The sequence below is a fragment of the Rhinolophus sinicus genome, linkage group LG04 (genome assembly GCF_036562045.2).
Source record: "Rhinolophus sinicus isolate RSC01 linkage group LG04, ASM3656204v1, whole genome shotgun sequence".
Lineage (NCBI taxonomy): Eukaryota > Metazoa > Chordata > Mammalia > Chiroptera > Rhinolophidae > Rhinolophus > Rhinolophus sinicus.
Window position 1 is genome coordinate 103,475,877 of NC_133754.1, and position 17,721 is coordinate 103,493,597.

A 17,721-nucleotide genomic window follows, 5' to 3' on the forward strand; every position below is an offset into this window, starting at 1 on the left:
GAGCCTCCCCCCGGCCCGGGACTAACCCCCGCGGCGCGGCCGCCGTCGCCGCTACGCGTAGGGCCTCGGGGGCTGCTCCGGGCTCCGCTCATGTCACGGGCGCCGGCGCGTGCGGCCCGAGGGCTGCGGGCGTGCGGGCGAGGTCGGGAGGGCCGGGTGAGGACGCGGCGTGGGGCGCCTGGGGCGGGGGGCGCCGCGCGGGGGGGGGGTCGCGGGTGTTTCCCTTTCTGTGCAGGGGGGCCGTGGGGGAGGGGCGCACGGTCGTGGTCTGGCTCCCCCGGCAGCGTCGGAACCCGAGGCCCCCAGGTGTTGGGGGGCGAGGGTCTGCCTCTGCCCCGGGCCCCTCCTGTGCGCTCTCTTCCCCGGCATCGCGCTGCGCGGCCCTGGCTCCTCGCGTATTGTTTGGCTGGGTCTCTAATGGCGGACGGGGAGGCAGCGCTGCCGGTCTCCGACTGCAGGGGGGGACAAGTCTTGGGCCCAGGGCAAATGCTTGGGGCAAATATGGGAGATTTCAGCCCAGCGGTGACGTGAGCCGCCCCTACCTTCGAACTGGTGACCGGAGTGATGGGGGTGACGCCCGGTGGGCCAGTTTGGGAGGGAATACCATTCGCTTGCTGGCGTCGAGGCAACGTTCGCCCTTCCCCCGCCTCCTTCCCGGGAGCAGGCTTGGTGTCCTCCGCCTCCTCCCTCCAGATTTCACATTTCACGTGGGTTTTGGTCCCAAATACATATCTTACGCCTTTTTGCTCCGCTTTACGTACGTGGGGTTGTTGGTCTTGGGCTGGGCAGTGATAATAGAAGGGCTGAACCTTCTTGACCTCTTATTCCCTTCTCTGCCTCCTCCTGGTGGGAAGGGCTTGGTTCTCCCACCTGGATAGGTTGTTCTTGATCCATTTCTCATTTTTCTTCTTACCCCAGGGTCAGGAATCGCCTTCAACCCTGTCTGGTACATCTTTGACAGAAAGTGAGGAGGAAAAACATCCCCATTGTGAGTCCTTTGCCCCTAATTTGTTGTTGGTAGAGACGTTGTCAGATTGTTTGTAGGGTTCAGCCATGGGACTAGTCTGTCCCCGTTGTTTTGAGGGGGAGGAGCTTTCCCTTGGGTGGCAGCTGCCCCCGGGGCGAAGCCTGGGTAATGGCTGGGAGACAGCTGGGAGTGGGCGCTGCTGTTTGCACCGCTGCAGACATCGCTCCTGCTGCTGCAATACCAACCTCAGCAACCAGACGACGGGCTCCTGCAGCTGCTCACGTTACCCGGGAGGAGGGGTGCTGGAGAGGAGGGCATATTTCTGGTGCCCTCTAGAGTTCCACAGTGGGAATTGAAGTTCGTTTTAAATGCTATGCAAGCAACCATCTTTAACATTTTTTTTCTCCCTTTACAGTTGAGTTTAGTGCTTGTAATTTGTTGGTTTTAAGGCAGTCTGGTGATGTGCTAGGCAATAAGAAAACATAACCAGTCAAAATTGCCATCAATTGAAACTGGTTACAAAATATCAGTGAAGTTAACCCTCAATACATTCTATCTCTGGAGTCCACTCTGGACACATTGTATCTCGAGTCTATTGACAGTTGACATTGTAACTTTTAGATCTCTGCCAGAGGTGAATCATAAGGATAGTGGCTTATACTTAAATATTAATTACCAAATGGGTCAAAAGACAGTTAATTGATTGTGAATTATTTGCTGAATATTGATTGTGAAGGATGATGTGAAGATGGCAGCTTATATTAAATAGATATCATTCTAGGCCCATTGCAGGACACTTTTACGTATTATTTCCTTTAATCCTAGCAAGTAGACCGCAGGGTAATTAAATTGGCACGTATTGAGCCCCTATTGTATGCCAGCACAATTCTATGCTAAGTATTTTTTTAAAGTTTATTTAGGAACTTTCAAATTTATGAGTGAGAAGAGGTTCAATATCCTATATGTACCTATCATTTGCATTCTGTAATTATCAAAACATGTCCAAACTAATTTTTAACATGTGTTAAGTAATCCTCATGAAAACCCAGTGATATGGGTAGTTTTTAGTCCTCATTTGTAGAGGAAGAAACAGGCATAGACTGATTTGGTGAAGCAAGGATTTGAGCTTAAGTAGTTTGATTACAGTGCTTAAGTTCAGCAACTATGCTATCTTGCTTTAAGAATATGCTTCTGTAGGGGCTGTCGGATAGCTCAGTTGGTTAGAACGTGATGCTCTTAACACCAAAGTTGCCGGTTTGATCCCCGCATAGACCAGTGTGAGCTGTTCCCTCCACATCTGGATTGAAACAGCTGCTTGACGTGGAGCTGATGGGTCCTGGAAAAACACATTTAAAATAAATAAAAGTTTTAAAAAAAAAAGAATATGCTTGTTTTACAAATTTAGAAATTGAAACAGTGGGAAAAAATCCAAGGTTAGAATCTTTTCAGTCTGTTCTTTTCCTAGAGAACATGTGTAAGCAAATATATAATGTTTGAATCTTACAGAGTACCTTTTAAAAATATAATAGAACCATAGGTATCAATTAGATCATTTTACTGCCTTATTTCAAAACTAACAGGCTCTATTTGAATTAGAAATACTATATTCTCTTTTTCAGTGTGTCTTTCTGCAGTTTAGAGTCGAATTGTTTCCTACATACTTCAACTTGAATGACTATGACTTCTCTAATAGGTTTAAAGCTCCTTTGAAGCATTAGATCATTCAGATATAATGGATCAAGGATCAGATCTTTCAAATAGATGGGCAATACTTATTTTATCACCACATATTTTCAGAAAAAATTGACCTTTATCAGATTTTTTTTCTTGGTTCTTAGTTGTGATATTGATAGGAGGACAGTTTATGATTGGTTATCGTTGGTAGACATTTGAAGATGACATGCAAAATGTGTAATCAGGACTTTTCTATAATGTCAACACATGTATACTAAAGAAAGCCATGGTTCTTTCAAATAATACCAAAAAGTGCTGCTTCTTTTTTTTACTTTAAAAAAATTTTTTTAATTGGGGAATATTGGGGAGCAGTGTGTTTCTCCAGAACCCATCAGCTCCAAGTCAAGTCATTGTCCTTCAATCTAGTTGTGGAGGGCGCAGCTCAGCTCCAAGTCCAGTTACCGTTTTCAGTCTTTAGTTGCAGGGGCACAGCCCACCATCCCATGAGGGGATTGAACTGGCAACGTTGTTGAGAGCTCGTGCTCTAACAAGCTGAGCTATCTGGCTGCCCCTCTGGCAGCTGAGCTGCAGATCATTGTCTTCAATCTAGTTGTGGAGGGCGCAGCTCACTGGCCCATATGGGAATTGAACCAGCAACCCTGCTGTTCAGAGCTCTCGCTCTAACCAACTGAGCCATCTGGTTGCCCCCAAAAAGTGCTTCTTGATTTGTTTAATGCTTTAGCTCAGAATTACAGATTCCATTACTTAAAAACACCAGTTAGTGGTGTTTTAATATGACCGACAGTAAGATGAAGATAACCTGACAATTTTTTAATTGACCTTGACTAAATAAGTTCTTTGTTATACTTACATTTATTGGGTACTTAATATGAGTTAGGTGCTACTAGATGTACTTAGGAACTGTTTTAGCATTTAAAAATACTTTGCATGTTCATGGTGTCTTTCTTTAATGCATTGTTAATAGTATGTATCATCCTCCCCTCCCACCTATCCTTTTAGACATTTGTGGGGGGAAAGCAGGATAGTCTCTACTTTTCCATTTTCTACTTTTATATAATCTCATAGGCTGGACTTTTGTACCTTGTTTGGTGAGACAACCCCGAATCACTCAGATATCACACGGATGTTGACATATGAGTGTTTCATTTTTTGCATGGATATGGAGCTTGACATGCCATTTTTGTACAACAGTGTTCATATTCTTAAAGTCTTATTATATTTTGCCCTTGTTTGAGACAAAGTGAATCTTTAATCAGATGCTATAGTATTACTGTAACGGACAGAATATGTATGAGATCTGGAGTTCTATCTTTGTTGTCAAAAGGTGTGGAATAATTAGAAATTTTATGTTTTTTATCTTTCTAGTCATTAACATCTGTCTCTGCCCCATTTAACAATATTAATAAAATGTATGTGATTATACTGAATAACATTTATTATAAGAAGATTTTGACATGTTCAACTTGAATGTGTGTTTGGGAATGCCAGTGAGCCCAAACACAAGTGTTTTCTCACATTGGATTCTCTAACAGTATTTTATGTAGGGCATTTTAATTTAGGAAACAAGTACACAGAGATTGCTTTGACTCCATGCATTTTCCGCTTTTTATTTCAATTGTTTAATTTTCTTTGTTTTGTTAATTTTCTTCTATTTCTGTCAGAGCATAGAGTTGGGATTTTAGAATTGAACAGGACTTTTCAACTATGCAAATGTAAAAAGTTCTTATGTACAATTGCAGTATGTAAAGATCTATACAGTTGTCAGTGAGAAAAATTGCTGTTGGATAAATCCATAACTGAACTGTGGGGCTCTGGGTAACAGTTGTAGTTTATTTTTGTTGTATTTTAGATGTATAACAATAAGAAAAAAAGTTTTACGTAGTTGGAATTGCAAGTTTTTGTATTTGCAACCTGTTTTTAAAAAAGTCACTTTGTAATCTTATTAAAGTAGAGCTGGGAAGAGAGTTATGAAGGCCAGCACCAAACATTTGCTTGGTAACAAGATAAGGTGGTCATCTTAAAGTGTGTTAAAATTTGCGTTACAACACATTTGAGCACATTTGTTTTATTGTGTATTTTAAAATGTATTAATTTTTTGGATTAAGTTTTACACAACACTTGAAGCACTTTGGAATGTGAGTGCTTATTTCTTTTTCAGTGTGATAAATTACTCAGTTTTTTTACTTTATAGCAATGCCATGTGTATATTACTTTTGCTGTAGTTACGTGCATACCTTGTCTGGATTCATTTTTGCGAGAATTTGGAATTGAATTTGTAAACCATTGTAAAATCAATTTTAGAGTTTAAAAAATGATGTGTAGAGGGGTTTGCAAAATCTCTTGATCACATGACTATTTGGGATTTGTCCTAGTTCTTTAATTTCAAAGCAGTCCACTGAAAATCAGAAGTAATAAAATTTAAGGATCATTTATGGTCTTTGATTTGGAAGAGATTATCACTGTTGTGGGTTTTATTTTTACTGATTTGATCAATGTCCTGTAAGTACTGATGTTTATTATTTGAAGAGATGATTTAAGAATAAACTGGATTTTAGGATAAATAGGTAATGAATAGTTAGTAGATCAGGTTTATGAAAGCTTGTATATTTGTTTCATTGTTACATGTTATACTGTGGTTTCCGTTGAAGAGTTACCGTATTATTGTTAGAGAATTTCAACTATTTCCTTAATATCGATAGTCTGCCAGGGATTAAGTTTCTCTTCTCGAGGTTCTAGATTTTTTTCCCTATAGAGTTCCTAATGAATTTGACGTCAAATTTGTTTTTGTGAATTTATAGTTTAAAGGTTTAAAAAATACACCTAAAATTAATAGTGTTATATATCAATTTAAAATTTTTAAAATATTTTACTAGTATTCTGATGTTAGAAGTTAATGTTAAATTGTAATTTAAGATAAATTTACTAGGAATAGTATTAATTGTTGCAACTTCTGTGCAAGATCTGTTGTAATTCTTGCAGTAAACTTCTTTCTAACCACTTAGATTGGATGGGAAATATACTTAAATGGCTATTTTAAGTAAAAATGTGATGGACAGTTAGAGGTTTCAGACAGAAGAGAGTTTTTAAAATGTGACTAATTCAATGAGAAATTATTCAGTGTTTTTATTTTATAGCAATGCCATGTGTATGTTACTTTTGCTATAACTTTTGATGTACTTCGGTTTTCGAATGTAATCCCTTCTGGAAGACCGTTTGAGTTCTAAAATGTTCGAAAACCAAGGCGCGGTTTCCCCATAGAAAGTAATGCAAAATGGATTAATCCATTCCAGACTTTTAAAGTCAACCCCTAAAACTGAAAATTTAGCATGAATTTTACTATCTAATCATGCCATAGATCTGTAAAATTTATGGCGTTCATAAACAAATGTTCGTCAATGGAGATGTTCGAAAACCGAGGTACTACTGTGGTTACCTACATACCATGTCTGGATTTATTTTTGTAAGAATTTGGAACTGAAATTATGGTTTTCTAACGTAAAAACACTAAAGAAACTTTCTTGTAATGCTGAAACAGTTTTATAATCATTCATTTCTAAGGCATGTTTTTTGCCAGGGAAGAAGGGTGTCTCTTGAAACCAGCCTGAGAATTGTTCAGGCTAATCAGTCAGGGCACCGTGAAAGTCACTTATTCAACAACTGTATATTATAACATCTGCAGATCATTGGAGTCATAAAAGATGTGTTCTCTTAATTGTTGGCTAGCAGTTTTTTGGTACTATGTTCACATGAGCATTTTGTGTAGCCTTGTAATGCTGCACTCTAGGACTCTAATTTGGAATTGGTAAATTTTTGGTTCGGCCCAGTGATTATTAGATTAGTGAATTTGCTTTTGATCCTATACAACTAGGAAAATGTTATAGTGGAACTGAAAATTTAGGTTAAATGAAAATTTTATATTATGCTTCTGTTTTAGATTTGTATTTTTTTCTTTGAAGCTTGTCATATTTTATTTTAATTATTTCTGGTTCTAACATAGTATCAGAGTTATTATATGTTCATGGTTCTGTGTTTGTTTTGAAGTAATGGATTTGGCCCTTTTTAAATTAGTTATATAAAATTATTACTATAAAATTGAACTGGTTTTAGCTTTACACCTATCATTACTATGAATATTGTCTCACTTTCTATTTTTATTTTTGTCTGTTTTAATATTGTATAGTCCTGTTTCCTAATCAAGTAAGTTTTAACTCCTGCCTAGGAAGTCATTCCATTCATATCGCCAAACAGTTTTATGTTGCTTATCAAAGAGAAGCTTTTGTTCAAGTTAGTCTTTGTCTTTCAGGACACAAATTCTTGACTTCTGAGTCCTGTTCTCTTCACTCATATATCACGTTCCATTCTTGATGTCCTTGCCCAGCTGTGTTCCTCCTGGTCTCTTTCTCCTGGACTTATGCGTTCATTTGTCTTTCCCTTTCGAAACTCCTTTTGCATTTAAAAAAGTATCACACAATATTTGTAATAGCATCCTATGCTCTAACTGCTGTATTTACATGAGGCATATCCAAATTTTAGTAAACTTGAATTTGGTGAGATGGCATGTGAGTTTGATTCTAGTGGTATGTTGAGACCTCACATGGAAAGGGAACTAGTGGGGCTTAATTTTGCAGCTTTTATGCAAAAAAAGAAAAAGAAAAAGGCATTTTTGTCACTTGAGTGTAGCTAGGGGATTTGCAGTCAGGTTGTGGTTCAGATCTGCCCTGCCCATGAAGGAACTTTGGGGGTGATAAAAGTGCTCTAAAACTAGGTTGTGGTGATGACGGCTCAAGTGTATAAATTTACTAAAATTTATTAAATTTCTCACTTAAAATCAGTAAATTTTATTGTATGCAAATTATGCCTCATTAAAATTGTTAAAACGCAATTTTGCTCTACTGTTTACCAGTTTGTGATCTCTGGTAAGTCGTTTAACCTCTGAGCCTTAGTTTACTCATTTGATAAATGAGTGTAGTAACGCCTGCCTACCTGAGATTGCTATGAGACAAGGGTAAAAAATAACACTGGGTATGTGACAGGCCAATAATAGGTACTCAGGTCCAATGATTATCATACTAATAATATTTTGCGTATAGACTATTATCAACAATTGACATTTTTGACACAAATTTGAAACTTTTCTAATCCCTCCCCTATCTTTGTATGTTGTAAAAGTCTTTTGCTGATTAATGTTTGAATTCTAGTGGTCAGTGTATCAGACCATTTCACAACTCTCAGTTCTATATGACTCAGACATAATATGCTATTATGAAAGGTACGTGGGGTTTAGGTATAAATTTGGTTTTGCCAGCTGTATGCCATAGGAAAGCTACTTGATAACAGAATAGTTTATTTGTCTGCAAAATGAGGTAATAGTATATTTAAGATAACTATTTTAAGATACATTTTAAGGTAGTTTTTTTTTGGTTTGTTTGTTTTGTTTGTTTTTTAAGATTTTATTGGGGAAGGGGAACCAGGACTTCATTGGAGAACAGTGTGTACTTCCATGCCTTTTTTCCAAGTCAAGTTGTTGTCCCTTCAATCTTAGTTGTGGAGGATGCCGTTCAGCTTCAAGTTGTCCTTTCAGTCTTAGTTGTGGAGGGCGCAGCTCAGCTCCAGGTCCAGTTGCCATTTCTAGTTGCAGGGGGCGCAGCCCACCATCCCTTGCGGGAGTCGAGGAATTGAACTGGCAACCTTGTGGTTGAGAGCCTGTGCTCCAACCAACAGCCATCCAGGAAGCAGCTCAGCGCAAGGTGCCGTGTTCAAGCTTAGTTGCAGGGGGCACAGCCCACCATCCCTTGCGGGACTCGAGGGATTGAACTGGCAACCTTGTGGTTAAGAGCCCACTGGCCCATGCGGGAATCGAACCGGCAGCCTTCAGAGTTAGGAGCATGGAGCTCTAACCGCCTGAGCCACCGGGCCGGCCCAAGAAATATTTTTTGAGTTGCGTTTCAGAGAAGTTGTACTAATTCACACTGATTAGCAGTATGAGTCTCTTACTATACAGTTAAACCTTTTGATCTTTGTCAGTGTGGTGAGAGAAAATTGGTGGTTCTTTAGAGTTTAAATATGGATTTCTCTTAATTATTTCACATATTTTAGAGCCAATTGTGTTTTCTTGTGAACTGTGTTCCCTTTTTTTTTTTGTCCTTTATTCTCTGGTTGTTGGTTTATCTCATTGAATGTAGGACCTTTGTCTTCAGTTTTTTAGGATATGAGTTGCAAATATTTTCTTTGTAGTTATTCATTGTTTGTGATATTTTCCCTCATGTAAATATCTTCTATTTTGCCCACCCTTTCTTCCGCCTCCCTCCTCCCCAGTCCAAGCCATTGTTTCTCAGTCTAGTCGTGTAGGACACAGCTCCCTGGCCCATGTTGGTATTATGAGCCTTGTGCTGCCCCGGCTGAGGCAGTTGGTCCCCAGTCGTTGGTCGGCAGCTCATGGCAGCTCTTGCCTGCTGCCGGCTATTCACGCTGGCCACCGGACACTCATGGCGGCACACGGCAGCCCTCGGCAGCACACAGCAGCCCGTGGTTGCTCACAGCAGCCCAGCTCCAGGGAGAGCTGCTGTTCACAATCTTAGCTGTATAGGGCGCAGCTCACTGGCCCATGTGGGAATCAGAGTGGTGGCCTTCGGCGTTAGGAGCGTGGTGCTCCAACCACCTGAAACACCAGGCCGCCCTTATATCTTCTATTTTTTAAAATTTTGACAAAATATACTATTGTAAAATTTACCATGTTTTACTGTTTTTAAGTATACAGTTCAGTGGCATGAAGTACATTCACAAATGTTTTGCAAAAATCACCACCGTCCATCTCCAGAACATTTTCATCATCCCGAACTGAAACTCTGTTCCCATGAAACACTAATACCCAAGAGCCCTTACCCCCAGTTCCCAGTGACCTCTAGTCTATCTTTTATCTCGATGAATTTATGTATTCTAAGTAGCTTAAATAATTAGAACCATAAAATATTTACCCTTTTGTGTCTGGCTTATTTCACATAGCATAGTGTTTTCAAGTCTCATCTATGTTGTAGCATGTTTCAGAATTTCCGTTTTAGGCCTGAATAATATTCCATTGTATGTATATATCTACATTTTGTTTATCCATTTATGTGTTGATGGACACTTGGGCTGTTTCCACCCCTTGACCATTGTGAATAATGCTGCTATGAACATTGGTACACAAGTATTCATCTCAGTCCCTGCTTTCAGTTCTTTTGGGTATATTCCTAGAAGTAGAATTGACCGACACATGTTAATTCTACATATAACTTTTTGAGGAACTCCCATACTGTTCTCCTCCACAGGGCCTGTACCATTTTTCATTCTGACCAGCAGCACAGAAGTATTCTGATTTTTGTACATCCTCACCAGTACTTGGCATTTTCCTTTAAACAAATAAAATAACATTCATCCTAATTGCTGTGAAGTGGTATCTCATTTTTTATCTTCATTTGTAAAAAGAAAACCCCACATACCATGAAGTTTGCCATCTTAACCATTTTTAAATATTATCATGCAACAGATCTCTAGAATATTTTCATCTTGAGAAACAAACTCTACCCATTAAATAACAATACCCCATTTATTCCTCTCCTCAGCCCCTGATAACCACCATTTCTACTTTTTGTTTGAATGAATTTGATTTCTTTAGATACCTCATAAGTGTGATCATACAATATTGTGGTTTTTCACTTAGCACAATGTCCTCAAGGTTCATCCATGGTGTAGCATGTAATAGGATTTCCTTCGTTTTTATGGCTGAGGAACATTCCATCATACGTGTATGCCACATTTTGTTTCTCCATTCATTTGCCCTTGGACATTTTGGTTGCATCTGCCTCTTGGCCATTGTGAATAATGCTGCTGTGAACATAAATGTACAGATATCTCTTTGAGACTCTGCTTTCAATTCTTTTGGATAAATACCCAGAAGTGGCATTGCTGGATCATATAGTAATTCAATTTTTAATTTTTTGAGAAGCCTCCATACTGTTTCCTATAGCTGCTGCACCTTTTTATGTATCCCCACCAACAGTGTACAAGGGGTCAAGTTTTAATAGCCAACCAACCAATTTCTCCTCACCAACACTTGTTACTTTTGTCTATTCGTTATGACAGTTGCCACCCTACTGGATGTGAGATGATATTTTTTGGTTTTGATTTTCATTTCCCTAATGACTAATGATGTTGAACATCTTTTTACGTGCCTATTGGTCATTTGTATATCTTCTTTGGGGTTGGGGAATTATCTATTTAAGACCTTTGCCTATATTTTGTTTTTGTAGTTGAAATGTAAGAATTCTTTATATATTCTGGATGTTAGTCTTTTACGAGATACATGATTTGCAAATATTTTGTCCCATTCTGTGGGTGGTGTTTTCAGTCTCTTGATACAGTGTTCTTTGCGCAAAAGTTAAAAATTTTTTCAGCTTTACTGGTGTGTTTTATACTTTAATATGTTTTCCTGTTACTACTAATTAGTGTCCGTTGTTTCAGCTTCAACAACTCCCTTTAACATGTCTTGTAAGGCTGGACTAGTGTTGATAAACCCCATCAACTTTCGTTTTTCTGGAAAACTCTTACCTCCTTCAATTCTGAAGGAAAACTTTGCTGGGTAGAGTATTCTTAGTTGGCAATATTTTTCTTTCAGCACAAAAGATGTTTATTTTGGTGAAATCCAGTTTATTTCTTTTTTTCTTTTGTGCTTTGTGCTTTTGAGGTGATATCCAAGAAATCATTCCCAAATCCAATGTCATGACACTTTTCCTCTGTTTTCTTTTAAGATATTTATAGTTTAAGTTCTTAAATGTAGGTCTTTGATCCATTTTGAGTTAATTTTTGTGTATAGTGTAAGGTAAAGGACCAACTGAATTCTTTTGTTGAAATAACTGTCCTTTACTCATTTAACTGTCTTGGAACCCATGTCAAATCATTTGAGCAAACATCAGAGGATTTCTTTGTGGGCTCTGTATTCTGTGCCATTGGTCTGTATAGCTATCTTTATGCCAGTACCATGCTGTTTCGATTTTCTGTCCCTTTGTAGTAAGTTTTGAAATGAGGAAGCATAAAACCCCTCCAGCTTTGTTTTTCTTTTTCAAGACTTTCATCCCTTGAGAGTCCAAATGGATTTTAGGATAAGTTTTTCTCTCTGCCAAAAACATCCTTTGGGTCTTAAGAAGGATTACATTGAATCTATAGATTGCATTGGGGTACTGTTGTCATCTTAATATTAATCTTCCCATCCATGAACATGGGATATCTTTCCATTTTTCTGTGTCTTTAATTTCTTTCAGCAATGTTTTGTTGTTTTAATTGTACAAGTGTTTCAACCTCTGGTTAAATTTATTTCTATTATTTTATTCTTTTTAATGTTATAGTAAATGGGTCTTCTTAATTTTTTCGGAGGGTTCATTAGTATATAGAAATGTAACTGATTTTTGCATGTTGTTTTTGTATTCGGTAAATTTGCTTATATGTTTTCTGTATAATGTCATGTTATCTGCAGAGATAATTTTACTTTTTCTGTTTGCTGTTTGGTTGCCTTTTAGTCTTTTTCTTACCTAATTGCTCTGGCCAGACTTCCAGTACTATGCTGAATTAAAGACTAATATAATTTGGAAATAATTATAATTTTCCTGTTTTCAAATTTTTATATCATTTATTTTTCATATAATTTCATTGGCTGGTACTTCCAGAACAGTGTTATATGGTAATAATAATGTATATCCTTATCTTATTTTTTATTTTAATGATAATGCTTTTAATATTTCCCATTAAGTTCAGTGATAGCTTTTGGTTTGGTGTTAGATATTATTTATATGTATAAATTCATCTATTCTTATTGTATAGAGAATTTTTATTCTTAAAATTTTTAATTTGTCATTTTGACTCAGAACTATTAAAAGTGCCGTGAGCATATATTGTAGAGAAGAATTCACTTTGGCTTTCTTTGTAACTCTTATGGTACCTAGAAAGCTATTAGGCTTATCAGTGAGAAAATGATGAATGTTTTTCTTGACTCACTTTGAAATGCTTTCTTTGTAATTTTCTTTGAATGTGCATAAACTTTTCTTACCAAGTACTGGTACTTTCTTGTTATAAGTGTCAATATTTATATTTTAACTAACACCTTTTCTTTGTTTTTTTTCATGAGAACAAGTATTGTGTTAATTGATTGTCATTGAATCAAAATAAAGACCAAGTAAAAGAAAGCATTTGTAATTTATAATGATTGTCTTAGTCCTTTTGGGCTGTTATGACAAAAATAGCATAGACAACAAACATTCATTTCTCACAGTTCTGGATACAGGGAAGTCCAAGATCAAAGCTCAGGTGTCTGATGAGGGTCTGCTTGTCAACTTCTTGCTGTGTCCTTGTGGTGGGAGGGGGAAAGGAGCCCTCTGGGCTGTCTCTTATAAAAAGAGCACTGATCCTATTCAGAGGGCACCACTTTCATGACCTAATCACCTTCCACAGGCCTGCCTCCTAATACGATCTCATTGGACGTCGGAATTTCAACAGATGAATTTTAGGAGTCATTTGGTACATAACAATAATGGAGTATTGCAAGGAAACTTAAAAGTTCATTAGAAATTTGCTGAACTCTTGGTGTATAGGTAAAAATTGCCTGGTAATAGTTTAGGAGTTAATAGTGTGTTAATTGATTTCACATCCAGTCGTCTGGAATTCTAAGAAAAACCCTTGGGGAACTTTTTATACCATTTACTCTAGGGAAAATTGAAGCTCAGAGCAGTGAAGTTATTTGCTTAGTGTTAAATAGCTAATTAGAATTGGCTTGATGTAGAAAAGTGGCTAAATAGAATAGATTTTATTTGGATAATGTAGAAGTGGTCATCCTTTAATTGGATTGTCTTTTCTTTATAGGACTAAAGTGTTTGGTGGTAGAAATATATTCTCAATGATATGTAGAAGTGACCAAATTTATTTCCAGTCTAGGGTTTAAAAGTAGCTATTATGATTGAGGAGTTATTCTGTTTAGAGAAGTGGATTACTGCGGACAACTGACTGTGTGATAAGGAAAGTCCTATTCACTGCTCCACTGTTTTCTTCTGAGCATGATGATTTGATACCTAGCAGCCACCAGAGGGTACTGTGAAGTTTCTAGGTTTTTTTGTCCCGGAAATTGTTGTGTTCTGCTTTAGGTAAGCTAAAACATAGAAAGGATTCAGAGAACTAATGCATTAAAAGCCTATGCGTTTCATAACATCGGTAGATTTATATCTCATTCCTCTGAAAATTAAATTGATGAGGATACTTCTTACCTTGTGTGGCACGTAAATATTAACTACAAGTTCAACTTCATTTTGTTTTTTAAATCCCCCTTTAATTTGGCACTTTGGGCTTGATATTTCTTCCTTTTGGTACATGTGTATTTTGAATATTGATTTGGTTATTTTATTGAATGACTCTGGTCTGTTTTTAATTAAGAGCTTTGCTATATTTTATTGTTCAATAATTAATTACATATTACATAGTAGTTATGAATGTGCAAATCCTGACCTCTACAACATCATTCATTTGAAATCACTTGATTCATTTGAAATATGGTATTAGAGGCGAGCTCTACGGATACCCTGGACACCAGAAAGAGGAACCAGTGGATCCTAGAGCAAATTAAGCCTGAAATGACCTTGGAGGCAAAAATGACAAAACTGAAGCTGTTCTACTTTGCGCACATCATGAGAAGGCAGAGATCTTTGGAAAAGACAAGAATGCTGGGAAAATAGGAAGCACCAGGAAAAGAGGAAGACCAAATCAGAGATGGACTGACTCCATAAAAGAAGCCATGGGCACAAGTCTACAGGAGCTGAGCAGGGCTGAGGAAAGGACACTGGACATCACCCTTCCCTATAGCATAGCCCGGAGTTACCCACGCAGCACTTCCTGGCTGTGATCTTGGGCCGCTTGCTTTTGAGGATTGGTTTTAAGGGAGATAATGCTTTTACGTCATGGAGTTGCTTTAATGTTTAGCTGACATGAATATTTGGCTCATAATAAGCATTAAACAAATGCTAACAATGACTGGAAGAATGTACTTGTATTTTTTTTTTAAATGAGTTGTAAAAATTTTGAATCAAATGTTATTCAGCATATTTCCACTTTTAAAACTTTATGTAGTTGTGCTGTTAAAATGTTTTTCATATTTTCTTAAAATTAAGTGAAGACCTTATATGAAGATTTCTCCTAGCATATGCTATTGTTTTACCATAAAGAAGTCTTCCTTATTCAGGAGCTATTTTAGGGTAATGTGTACATATTTTAATTTTTGTAAATATACTTAAAGTGTCTTAACATATGGAATAGTAATTGGTAGGTAGATCTTTGGCTAAAGCAAATAGTCACGTCACCCTTTAAGTTTTTAAATAGAATTATCCATTTTCTTTAAAGCAGATATAAATGTTATCTTTTCCTATTTTCCAATATTAGCATGTCTTCCATCTCAACACCAGCACAGCTTCTGCTCTAGGAGGAATGAAGATTCGTTTTGGAATCAAGCTTTGTGCATAGTGTTTGGATCCTGAACCTTGGGTAGTTTTAATTAATGTGTCTGAGCTGTTTTATTATAGAAAAAAGTTAATATCTGTTGTATTTAGCTTAAAGGGGTCATTGTCACAGTTAAGTGAAAATGAAAGCTTCCTATAAAATATTGTATAAGTTATTTGAATACATTTCATTTTGAAATGAATGGGAAATGGTACCCTCTGGCCACTAGAACTTGGTTTAACCAGGATGCTTAATGTTCAGAGAACGACACAGTATACATGAAATAAGGAACTAGATTACAAACCTTGATAATTAAATAACGATGTTACTTTAAAATGATTCTGGTAGTTAAAGTGAACATACTGATTTTTGCTTTTTGGCTTTTCCATCAATATTTGGGACAATTGAGTGTCTTCTCTGCCCAGGCACTGTTTTAGGCTCTAAACAGTCGATCAGAAGGCAAGTTACTTATGGTCTACCCACAGTGTTTCATATAAAGTTGGTATCCCCCCCATTTAATACCTGTGAAAAGTGCTTATCCTGTATCCCTCTTGCATCCGGAGAGTGCTTTGTCAACTTCCTATGATCTTCTGTTTTGCCCATTATTTATTCAGCTGCTTAGCTGCCTAAAATTCTTTGTAAATCAATGTGGAATCTAAAGTGCAACTTGCTGAAACCTCCCTGATTCTTCCAGCAAATTACTTTGTCAGTACGGTGTGATCCTTCCAGAAGTTTTCTTTTTATGAATTTATGTAAAAATGTACTTTGGGAAAAATATTTGTGTGTGTGTGTGGGGGGGAGTGGGGGGGTTTCGGGAACACATAGTATAGTGGTAATACTCTGTGTTCTGTAACTATTTTTCAGTTAACTGTATATCTGTAGATCCTTTCATGTTTAAAAAATCCTAACCCTAATCTGTTTCCTTTTTTTCATCTTTCACCACCCTTATTTCGGCTATCATCATGTCTCACCCTCTAGTTGGTTTCTTTGCTTCCAGTCTTCCTCTTATAATCCATTTCCCACACAACCAGAGTGGTCTATTCCAAACATGGGTGAGATTATGTTGTTAACTTTTGGTGAAAATGCTGCAGTCTTTCCTGTTATGATAAAATCCAAACTCTCGCCTATTTTGTAATTCATGATTTTTGATAGCAAGGCTATTTACTTGTTTTGTTTGTTGATTTTACCCAAGTGTCTTGTGCATGCTAGGTGCTCTGTAAATCTTTGTTGAATGCAATTAATGAGTGAACTTGTTGGCTTTGGTGAGTTGTTCTGTGCCTGTTTTTATATCTCGTACTATTCTTCCTCGCCTACCTTTTCCAGCCACATTGGCTTTATTCTGTTGCTTGAATACACCAACCTCAGTCCCTTTAGGCTTCTTTTTGCAGGAGCTGGAATGTCCTTCATCCAGTTTTCCCATAGTTGGATCTTTCTCGGCATTTCAGATTTCACTGTAATTGTCACCTGCCCTCAAAGAGGTCTTCTTTAGTCACCAAAGTAGTTATCGCTTTATCACTGTTATCACTCTGTTTTTTAAAAAAATTAATTTAGATTTAAAATTTAAAAATAAGTGAGAAATCCTTCCCTATCATCCACCAAAGTGATACTTACGTTAGTATATTCACCTTCCAGAGGTTCTTCATAGCAGTATAAGCAAATGACAATATATATGAAGTAGTAAGTGTTCTTAAACTAGTCTTTAAAACAAAAAACAAAAAACTGGGCTAAGTAGCTTTATTAGAGAAAGGATTACAAAGGGTGTAAGAGTTGGCATTGGGGCCCTTAAACCTATAAGACCTATACAACCACTCTTTCCTCACATTCTCAGATTACCTACTCTGAAAATGAGGCTACCATGTATAAACCACTTCAAATTCCCACCCATCCCATCTACAGATTACCTACAATCTAGACTCACCCTTCATTTTTTTTTCTCTTCTAGTTTTTCTCATGTTTAGACTCAGACTAAAGTGATTCATGTTCAGGACTAGTTCTACTACCGTCCATACGGTGACCTTGTCCTCTCCATCTGCTCAGGAACTTGATTTCTTTTTGGCTCTTCACTGCTAGCTCTCTGCTGCCTTCGTCTTCAGCACAGCCCTGCATGCGTAGTAGGTACTCCGAAAATACTAGTTGAATATAGCAGAGCGATGCAGCGTTTGGACTATTGAGTTATAAAGACCTGGGTGTGCATTCTAGCTGTGTGACTTGGGCATGTTAGTTGGTATCTTTAAGCCACAATTTGTTAATCATTAAATTGGGGCAAATATTGTAGCTATATTAAGGGCTGTTTTGAAAATGTAACTGAAAAGTTGATTGTATTTATTTCCTGTGGTATTGAAGCAAATTACCACAAACTTGGTGGTAAACAAGTTTTCTTACAGCAACAAATTTATTCTCTCAGTTCTGGAGGTCAGAAGTTGGAAGTCAGTGACACTGAGCTCAAATCAGGGTGTCAGCAGGGCCATGCTCACTCTGCAGGCTCTGGGGAGAATCTGTTCTCGTCTCTTCCCTTCTGGTGGCTGCGGCATTCCTTGGCTGCCTCTCGCTCT

General features: G+C 37.6%; 1 protein-coding gene across 16 annotated transcripts in view; it reads left to right on the forward strand.

The window, feature by feature from the left end:
* The window catches only part of ZMYM2 (zinc finger MYM-type containing 2), a 93,421-nt gene that overhangs the window by 302 nt on the left and 75,398 nt on the right, over positions 1 to 17,721 (forward strand). For 7 of the 16 annotated variants that reach the window (XM_074330121.1, XM_074330127.1, XM_074330111.1 and 4 more), the window contains exon 2: positions 919 to 988. The exons of 1 other annotated variant lie outside the window; for it this stretch is intronic. The gene's annotated coding sequence lies outside the window, so the exon portion shown is untranslated. Of the gene's footprint in view, positions 157 to 918; positions 989 to 15,112; positions 15,215 to 17,111; positions 17,281 to 17,721 lie in introns of all 16 variants that reach the window. 8 more of the 16 variants (XM_074330115.1, XM_074330118.1, XM_074330117.1 and 5 more) reach the window with 5 other exon arrangements.